The sequence below is a fragment of the Pinus tabuliformis genome, chromosome X (genome assembly GCF_031772625.1).
Source record: "Pinus tabuliformis cultivar Carrire ecotype Pingquan chromosome X, CPIR1, whole genome shotgun sequence".
Classification (NCBI taxonomy): Eukaryota; Viridiplantae; Streptophyta; class Pinopsida; order Pinales; family Pinaceae; genus Pinus; species Pinus tabuliformis.
Genome location: NC_142308.1, coordinates 969,731,784 through 969,742,178, shown reverse-complemented (window position 1 = coordinate 969,742,178; position 10,395 = coordinate 969,731,784). Strand labels below are relative to the sequence as shown.

At 33.9% G+C, this 10,395-nt stretch overlaps 1 pseudogene across 1 annotated transcript; it reads left to right on the top strand.

The window, feature by feature from the left end:
• The first annotated feature begins 1,480 nt into the window (after positions 1 to 1,480).
• On the top strand, positions 1,481 to 2,949 carry LOC149142963 (protein NRT1/ PTR FAMILY 1.1 pseudogene; annotated as a pseudogene). The gene is made up of 3 exons (XR_016265103.1): positions 1,481 to 1,747; positions 2,275 to 2,492; positions 2,662 to 2,949. The product of XR_016265103.1 is annotated as a protein NRT1/ PTR FAMILY 1.1 pseudogene (transcript).
• The last annotated feature ends 7,446 nt before the right edge of the window (positions 2,950 to 10,395 follow it).

Sequence of the window (10,395 nt, the reverse complement as noted above, 5' to 3'; positions counted from 1 at the left end):
TAATCCATCCCTTTTAATGTGGCATTTACCCTACTTTCCATGCACACAATAGTGACAAATATTCTATTGAAATCCTTTTAAATGTATAGAATTCCACCTACCTCCGTGTGTCAAGGTTTCAAATAGAAAATCTAGAAGATGTGTGTTGTTCTCACTGACAAAGATGAAAAGGTAGAACCATGTAGCGACAATGAAACAAGGTGGACCAATAATTGTCACTGGGTTACACTTTAAACAGTGTTCTCATCTAGCTAGTGGAAAGGACAAACAAAATCAATTGATTTCTGACCACGAGAATGTAAAATGTAAAGGTGTCGATCTGCGAAGCAAAACTCTATTCTGAGTATAATTTGATTATATAAATTTGAGTATATGCTACAGCTGGAAAGGTAAACGAGATGTTGATTTGGAAAGGAGATATCAATTTTCTAATGATAATGTGGAAAGGTTTATTTAATAGTCAAATATTTTATAATTTAGTGGAAAAGTTTATTTTATAGTTTAGTATTTTATAATTTAGTATGATCAGTAAGGATTTTGTCAATCATAAAAATTGAAATTTTACTATGTTAATTAAAATATAAAAATTATAAATTATATAAAACATTTAAATAATATTAATTTATATAAAAAAATTTAGTTATATAAATATAAATATAATTTAAAAAAAATTAGTTATATAAATTTAAATATAATTTACAAAATTTTGCGACACTGAAATGTAATGGTGAAAATCCTGGGATAGCCTCGAGCGCGCAAATTAATTCACTCACTAATGGTTTCTCGAACCACAAGTGGTATTTGGGGCGGGGTTTGAGTGGTAAACGGTTTTTCGAGGTTGGCCTCCAAATCCACTCTTTAAGCGACATGTAGCAGCGAGGAGGAGAGAGGAAACCGCTTTTCGGACGGTTCGTGCTACTTGTCCACCAAGCGTGGACTATTGGATCCACAAGGAGTAGATCAACAGTGAAGGTGCGATTTTTATGGTCTAGTTGTATTATTTTTGAAATCCGACCTTATGAGTTGCCGATCAGATTTGTGTATTCCCTGTGTAATCCTGTACTTGTTCCGTTGATAAAAAGATCCATTCTTACTTGACAAAAAAAATGTAATGGTTTAATGTTTTGTTTAATAATTTATGTTTTAGTTAACACTGGAAATCTTTAAATGAAATTGTATATTTTAATTTATAATCCTAATAAAATAAGATTTCAAAGGCAATTGAATCTAAACCATCAAAATCTACAATTGAATTTTAATAAATTATGGGATTCCGAAAGCTTTAGTTATGGGATCACGGACTGTGAATCCAGTCGAGTCATGCAAAATGGAGTAGAAATTGGCCCATCTTCTCCTCACACGCGTCCTCACTATGGCAGTACCGCCTACCCTTCGCACCTGCAAGTCAATTGCGTTCTCTATCAGCTTCTAGGCACCTTTTCAGCGGTTGCCACTGTTATATATTCTCGGTGCCGGACTTCACTAGGGACTTGTACCAATTAGCCCACAGGTAGCAGGCAAGCCATGGCTGCGCACAACCAGCGGGAGATGGATTCGCTTGCAGCGCCGACCAAATTGCGGAATCCGAGCCCTGATGTAAAGGAAAGTGCCAACTTTGATGGCGGGGATGATTTGGCAGATTGGTGCACGACGATCTTGACGTCCTGGCCATGCAAAGTGAAAAGCTTCTGCCGTATTCGTAATCACAGAAACCGAGGAGGATGGAAAACTATGCCTTTTATCATAGGTGAACTACTCATATTATTCTTATCATTCATGTTTACCACCCTGGTATAGTTGAATATGGCTGGCATTTAAAAGAAAAACAAAATAATAATGTTGATATCTGTGATCGACTGTATTGATAGATTCAAATCTGTTATTACTTGTTTGGATTAATTATCTGATAGATATTTGAGGTGTTGGAAATTCCATAGGCCATAAGCTCGGCCATAGGTGTTTAAAGTTTTGAAGTTTTTTTTAAATTAGAATGTTAAAGGTTTTTTTTTTGTTTTTTTTTGTATTTTTGAGTTGATTGTAGATTACTCAAATATTTCGGAATTTGATGAACATAGAAATTTACAACAATCGCATCAAAATTAAAATTTCCATTATTTTCTGATTTAATTTGTAAGATTTTTTTTTTAAAGAATACCCGATATTTGATCAAGGGACAATGGTTTGTTGCCACTATCTAGTCCTTTCAGTGTATTTTCTCTTAATTTGGCAGATGTATCCTTATTTGCTCTGAATTTGTTGGTGTTGAACTTGCAGGAAACGAGACGTGTGAGAAATTGGCAACCATGGGTTTGCTCTCAAACATGATCGTCTACTTAACAAAAGAATTCAACGTGCCAAATGTGACGGCTTCGTACGTTCTTAACGTCTGGATGGGAACGACAAACCTTACCCCGCTTCTAGGCGCGTTTCTCTCTGATTCTTATATCGGCAAATTCTGGACTATTGCTCTTGGCTGCATAGCGTCACTAATTGTATGTTACGCTATTGATCATTATAAATATTTAAACCGTTAATTAATGATTGTAAATAAAAAATTAGTTTTTCACTTGTTTGCTTTATAATAGTAAATCTTTGTGTGTCATGAAGGGAACAATAGTCAAATGCCTTCAGCTTTCTAATATCCCGGTTTCTATTGTGAAGGGAATGGCTCTTCTCTCTCTTACAGCCATATTTCCACACTTCAGACCGCCTGCCTGCAGCACTGCTGCAGGAACCCCGTGCAAACCTGCAACAAGAAGTCAAAATGCCTTACTCTATTCCTCCTTTATAATGATGACCATAGGTGCTGGCGGTATCAGACCGTGTTCGATGGCGTTTGGCGCAGATCAATTTGATTACACGAGATATATATATAATTACAATAATTATATTAATATGAAAGTAATTGATATCGGTCAATTGATATTATTTTTAAATTTTTATAATTAATGGTTTATTGGAGTTTTTAATGTTTTTTTTTTCCTATATAGTTAATTATGTTGGTTATAGTTAACAAAATTGTTCAAAGTTGATCATGGTTGATTATGGAAAACCATGTTAACTATGCTTGACTATAATTATGCATGAAAGACTAAAGTTGACAAAAATTGATCATGATTGATAATATTTCGCCATAATTGACTATGGTTTTCCATAGTTTCCTTTGGCTGACCATGATTGATAATGTTTCACTGTAATTGACTATGATTTTCTATAGTTTCCTTTGGTTGAACAAGGTAGACCATGCTCCACAAGTAAGTCACTAGGTTCGCTACATTTAAAGTTTGAAATTTGAATTTAAGGGAATCTCAAACTTAGATTAAAATATGGTGAACTTATATATGAATTCATAAGGGTTTAATGAGAAAAGAAAATATTAAAATGTGGTGAACTTATATATGAATTCATAAGGGTTTAATGAGCAAAGAAAATTGTCACTAACTATACTGATTATCCCTACCCCTAGGCAGGTAGTATGCATTGGCTACCCCTAGGCAAGTATTATGCATTGGGTATTTCTTGATTGTCTATTAATTGAGTAAAACATGGGAAATATTTTTCAGTTTAAGAAAGTGCAATTTTAAAATTTATTTTTCTCTTTTCTAAAATATGTTTTTTTGACATTTATCTCTCATGGGATTAGTTTGGCTGTAAATTTAGACATGTTATTGCCCAACGCAAATTGACATGTTATTGTCCACTACCTCAAATAACTACCCAAGAGTACATGGGTCACATTAGATTTTGTTTTTGTTTTATTGCATTCCATTATTAACTCTAGGACATCTCATAAATAATGAGCAAGAGTATCATATCAGATTTTGTTCTTGTTTTTGTTAGATTCCATAATAACTATGGGACATCTCATAAATAACTAGCCCAGAGTACATAGGTATTTTATTTTTGTTTTTATTGCATTCCATAATTAAGAGAGTGAGACATCTCATAATAAAGTAATTCATACATTTCTTTATTAAAAGGTGGCATAATAAATTTTATATTAATTAAAAAGTTTAATATTATAATTAACATGAAAAATGTCTAATAATTTTGTAAGCTAATTTTGTAATCTCTATATAATAATAATAAAAATAAAAATTAACTTCCTTATATTTTAAAATTTATATGTTTACCGTTATATATTTACTCAATATAGTTATAACATTTAATATTTCAAAGATCATTTAATATCTCAAAGAGCATCCAAACCAAACTATATACTACAAGTAACTATCTATAAATAATACATTGTATTATTTCTTAAGATGTATATTGAATGATAATTTTCAAGATTATGAAATAGAGTGAAACCAATGTTGCCCCAAAGATACATTTTACAACTACATTTACAAAGCATGGTTGCTAATTCTTTTAATATATCGCAATAATGATAAGATAGTTTCACTATGTTTTTACAAAGGAGAAGGGGCAAGCTACTATGTAGCACTTATTAAATCAAGGAAAGCAAACATTAGAATATGGAGAACAATCTAATTCCATTGAGAGGTGTTCTTTATTAGAGATTTTCAACACAATTACAATGCTCCATTACCTAGATATGTTCATGCCTATGGGTTTGCAGGTATAGAAAATAACAACTAAATTTTACACTTTACTATATCAACGCAAATTACAGAGAAAATAGGATTAATAACCACTAACTATTTTTTACGATCCTAAATTGTGGCACTAATTATGTAGGTTCAGCATGATTACGTTTGCAGATTATGGTAGATATCATTTAAATTTCACACCATAATGTTTCCACCCAAATACAAGGTAAAGAGGGTTAGATGACCCTAAAGGTTTTTAATTTAAAGTGTGTGTCTGTGTGTGTGCATGTATGTGTGTGTGTGTGTGTATAGTATGCCCATGGTGGGTGTTTGAATGGGAGGGCACCCTCCACTAATTGATATAAATGTCGAGCATTTAAGGAAAGGTGGTAGAAATGCCACCAAATCACATTCTACATGCAATATAATACAATCAGGCTTGATGGGAAAGTTGGTTAATCCATGGGAGGTCATCAAGGTCACTATTTTTGCTATGTGGGAGTACTGGGAACGATGATTCATCCTAAATTCAGTTTACAGAGGCACTTTGAAGTTAGTTATGGAATTTGTTGGTTTATTAAATAAGTATTATGACATAGGGTAGTGGGAGAAGTTTATGGTTCAATCCCAAAGTTGAGAGTAGCATGACAATGCTAAGTGATAAACGAACACTCCTTAAGGGCTTTTAGGGGATTTTTTAGAGTTACCATTTCTACGAAGCATTGGTTTAAAAGGAGTGTGATCCAATGTGGGTTAAGTGGTGGAGATATCATTGCATGTATGCTTGGTTATGGTTGTCAACTGGAAATTAACTAGCATTAGGAATGCCTCCTCTGGATTGATATGAGCTCTAGTGAGGAGTTCAACATCTTTTTAGTTTCTATTCTAAATAGTTCCTTGATAATAAGATTTTTGTTTTCATTATTTTGCATACATCGTGGGATAGTAGTGGCCCAATTTTTTCTCCCCTCCCTTGGATTGTTAATTTTGGGTGGTTTTTTCTTTCAATTCCCCTTATAAACCTTTCTCTCGAGGTTCTATTCATGTGCCTCACCTAACTTTATCCACTTGGTATGTTGAACGTTGGGTTTTCTCCAACTCATTTAATCTCGTTTCCTTTCCACCTCTCTTACTTTTTCTTCTGGTGCACCTCTTTTTTTCCCTTGTCTCTCCTCCCAACTTCATCCTAATCTATGAGCTCTCCCTTCCTCTCTGTGTATTCCCCTTCCATTCCCCCCTTTTCATTCTTCTCATTTCATGACTAGGTGTTTTCTCTCCTCTAGTCAATAAGGAGGAAGAAGAGGTTTTCCTGCCCCCTACAACCATTGATACATCCCCCCCCCCCGATCAAACAAGCCTAAACCCACGTAGTCCTTTTTTATTTTTGACTTATCTAACAGACCTTTCTTTTAAAGAAGAAGAAAGTAAAATAATTTTTTCATTTGTAGTTTCAGCTTATCTCCCTATAGGTGTACTCAAATGTGAAGTGTAGAAAAAAAATCATGTTCAACATATTTTTTTATGTGGTTCTACTCAAAAGTATGTTGAGTGGGTACTTCTTGGATTTCGAATTTAATTCTATATCCAACGGGTATCTACAGTTGAGATTTGAGTAAACCTATAGGGAGATAAGCCAAAAATATAATTTTTAAGGAAAAAAATAGTTTCTTTCTTTTCCCTCAAAAAATATTATCCTTGAGGATGACATCATCATGTTCAATCTTATTAGTTCTTTTAAAGTTAATTTTTTAGTACATATTTTTTTTTGATGCCCATTTTTACCTTAAAATTTCCCTAATGACATATGTACTAGTGCCATGTGGCAAAAATGTGGCAATATTTTGACCTTGTGTCCCCATTTTATAATGCCACATCAACTACACACAGATGACACATGGAAATCCCTAATCACATGGCATCGCCACATAAGGTCACATCCTCATGAAGAAATGTCAGTTGCTACTCATATCTAGATCTGGGATTTTCCATAAATCCCTATATTGAGGTTTTCTAAATATTTGACTTTCCATATCTAGTATCTTCCTTTTTCCCAGTGCATTTATTCTTCTTCTTCCATATTTTCACTTAGTTGAATTTATATATGTCTGTTATCCAAATAATTTTCTAATGCATGTTATGTCCATAGAGGCTATCACCTAAGCCTCAACCTCAACACTATTATCCCTCTAATCCATGTTAGCACACACTATGCTAGCATGTCATGGAAGCACCCTCTTACTCTTAGGGTCTAGTAGTGCTCGTAGAGTACACATATCCTTCTAGGTGCCATATTATGCTAGTATCCAAATCCATGTTTTCCCAAAAGGTTAGAATTGTAATTTATCTAGATTTTTGGATCCCCTATTAGGGTTCATCTACACAACATTTTCTTTCTTGTGGTTCCACCATCCAACCAATTTCGCATTTAGGTTTTTCTTAAAGTCCATTTACAAACTTTCTCGAGATGCCTAGATATTTGGATCCCTTTAGATTCCAATAATTTGTCACTAACACTTAACAAAATTTGGTGTCAGTCTATGTCTCTTAATATATTTTGGACTCTCCTTCTCCACCACCTCCAAGTTTTATCGTGTAAGGATTCTTCCATCTTGCATCTATATTTTTGGAGAAATCTTCTTATAACTTTTTCCATAATTTCAAATATCTAGATCTTGGAAACTCCTAGTGCTCACTTATGTCCCTTTCTAGAGTCTAGAGTGCCTTCCATTGCACTTGATGGATCTTGGATTATGCACTATCAATAGAATTTGATTCTCGTATCTCTAATATTTAACAAATCCCATTAGCAATCCTCTTAAACTTGATCCCCCTTTCAGTTAAGATCTTGTTAATGTGCCCCCAACACACACCACCGCCCCCCCCCCCCCCCCCCCCCATTAGAGAATATGACCAAGGGCTAGTGCCAAAGCCTCTAATCAAAAATTTCCAAAATTCAGACTTCCAATTGGAAATTACAAGTTTTAGAGGGTTGGAATTAACTCCAACATGGTAGATAATGTGCCTAAATTCTTATAAGGATGTTAAGATCCTTATCGTATTATAAAGGAATCTAAACCTTCATTCCATAGTCATTTACTAGGGTTTCTTTCCAAGGAGTTATGGAGGCTATTATTCACATTTTACTCCCATTTGAGTGAAACTTCTCACTCTCATCAACTAAAAAGACACGGCTTACAACACACCACAAAACAAACTAAGAGACAACATCAATTCCTACCTTCATAAGGAACATTATCCTTCTAAGAGACCAACATCAAGAGACCTTTAAGTCTTTGTATCCTATAATAAGGATATATTTTAGCTATTCAACTATACAACAAATTCAAAACTTCTCTAGAATATCTAGAGTAGACCAATCTCCCTTGGTTGAGACCCACTAAGATTCTTTCAAAAATATTAAGTAATTATCAAAGATACTAAAGGGTTAACATACCATATCTTCTCAATAATAACAACTTACTACCAAAAATTCCTATTATAGCCTTAAACATTAAGGATAGCAAAGACTAGGTATCGCTCAGTCCCATGTCCAAAATCATGAAAAACATCATAAAATAACATTATTATCAACAGGTAGGCATTTGAATATTATAGAACCATCACAACCAAATTTACAATCTTATATTGTAAACATGTACCAAATAGACTAGCATGTCCACTCAAAAAGAAAGCACATAAATATACATAGTTATCAACATCATTTCTATTTCATTAAAAATGATTTAGGTTACAAATGTAAATCCCACAAGGGAACTTGTTTTCTTAAGATCTGATGTTTCATATAACTAATAAAGGGTGAGCCGTGTTCCACCCCACCATTGGCGCAATTATCCATACTCCTTCATCTAGTCCAAGTCATCAATTTATCTTGCAATCCCTCTAAGCCCATAGTCTATCCAAATATTATGGGTGGTCTCTCAATTTTCTTGCACAACAAGCACCTAGAGGGAAATTATTTATCAATCTATCAATGGTGTAAGGATGAATACCATTTTCCTTCATCTAGTCAAACTCATCAGTTTCTTTTAAAATCCCACTAAGCTCAGAGTGGTCCCAACTGTTATGGGTGGTTTCTTAGTTGTCCTACACAACAAGCATCTAGAGGGAAATTATTTCTCAAACTACCAATGGTTTAAGGATGAAGGCCATTCTCCTTCTTCCACGCATAAATAAGAATGGAATCGTTCAACCTACTAAGCTAGGGCCTATTATCATTCACAATGTGGCCATAATGGGCTTGAATAACACAAAGGGAGATCCTTCTCTAATGTAGAAATTGTTGAAAAATGTAGCAAGAAATTCTCAATTTGATTTTGCCTTGATTAAATTGAGAAAAATCAAATTTCCACATCAACGGACAACTTGGATGCAGTTAATTGTATGACATGGCTTCTATCACCCAGTTTACTCAATAAATTTGAATTGGAGGAGTTAGCGTTCAGTTAAGCATGTGTGATTTCTAATTTATAGCAACCAAAGTCATCTATCTCAAGTTGTTTTCAGTTAAACTAGTTCCAACTATTGGAGGAACTAGTGGAAGGTTAGTTGCGTAGCAGACTTCAGTCAAACTCAGTGATCATCTAGTTAACTTATCAATCAGGCCAAAATATCTAGTGCATGCAGAGAATTTGAGTTCTCCGGTTGTGGTGGAGATTCCAAGGTAGTGTAACATTAGTTGTAGACTAGTCTTCAGTGTACTGGTGTTGCATGCAGTTAGATGATCAACCTTGGGAATTGTGCAATCCATTTTGGAGAAATTCCTAAATAATAGGGTCCTAATTTATCAAGGAATTTTGCAAATAAATAGAAGCTCAAGCATAGGTAGAAATTGACTAAGTCTGGTTCAGAGCTTCTTAGTGAGTAGAGAGATAGGTTATTCACTTGCACGTTTTGCTCAGTTGAGCAAAGCAATTTTAATACATCTTCATTCATCAGATTAATGAAAGCAAGAATTTTGGTTTTTATGTTAGGTCCCTATAGTACTAGTGTATCCCCTTTATTGTTATTGTTAGTGTATTGCCCTGTTGAAGCCTTGAAAATTGTTGCCTCAACATGGGGGAAAACCACCCGGTTCGGACCTTGGTTGGCAGCTCCTTTTCTGTTTAGAGTAATGGCTCCGACTGGGGATAACGGGACCAGTTTCCCAATATATTAATGTTTGTGCTAATGGGGTGATGTATGATGTTTTAAAGCAATGTCTAAGCTAAAAGTAATATAATCTAAACTAATCAATCAAAATGCAATTTATTCTAATTTAAGAACTATCTAATTATAAATATACCCTGGATTAACTTGATGTATGCGATCTAAATAATTTCTGAAAGCAATTGGTAATAAAGATCATTCAATTGAGAATAGAAGTGAATCCATTTTAACAATAATCGTTTCATATAAAAAGTTAGCTGAAACTATTGTGAAAGATATATCGCATAAAGATTTATTCATATATTCAACATAAAATAAAGATCATCATCATACAGAAGTGCAATAACGATAATCAAAATTCAGACCTTCATACATGAACAATTCGAAAAGAAATGATTTCTTAATACATAAGTAAAAAGGATTACGAGATAAAAGTACCATTTATAATACGTCCTACTCATGTGTTTCAGCAATATTGATCTATCTTCAATCCATTCAACATCATCTAAGAGTACAAAAGTGCAATTTCAGTAGAAGATGCTAAATCAGATAAAAATAAATCCTATTCCATATATTTCACCAGAACTTCCTCAAAGGGACAGAAGTGCATGTTTTGAAGAGAGTTTCTGATAAAATTTTGGACCCCTCTCTAAATGCATGAGAGGGGTTTAAATAC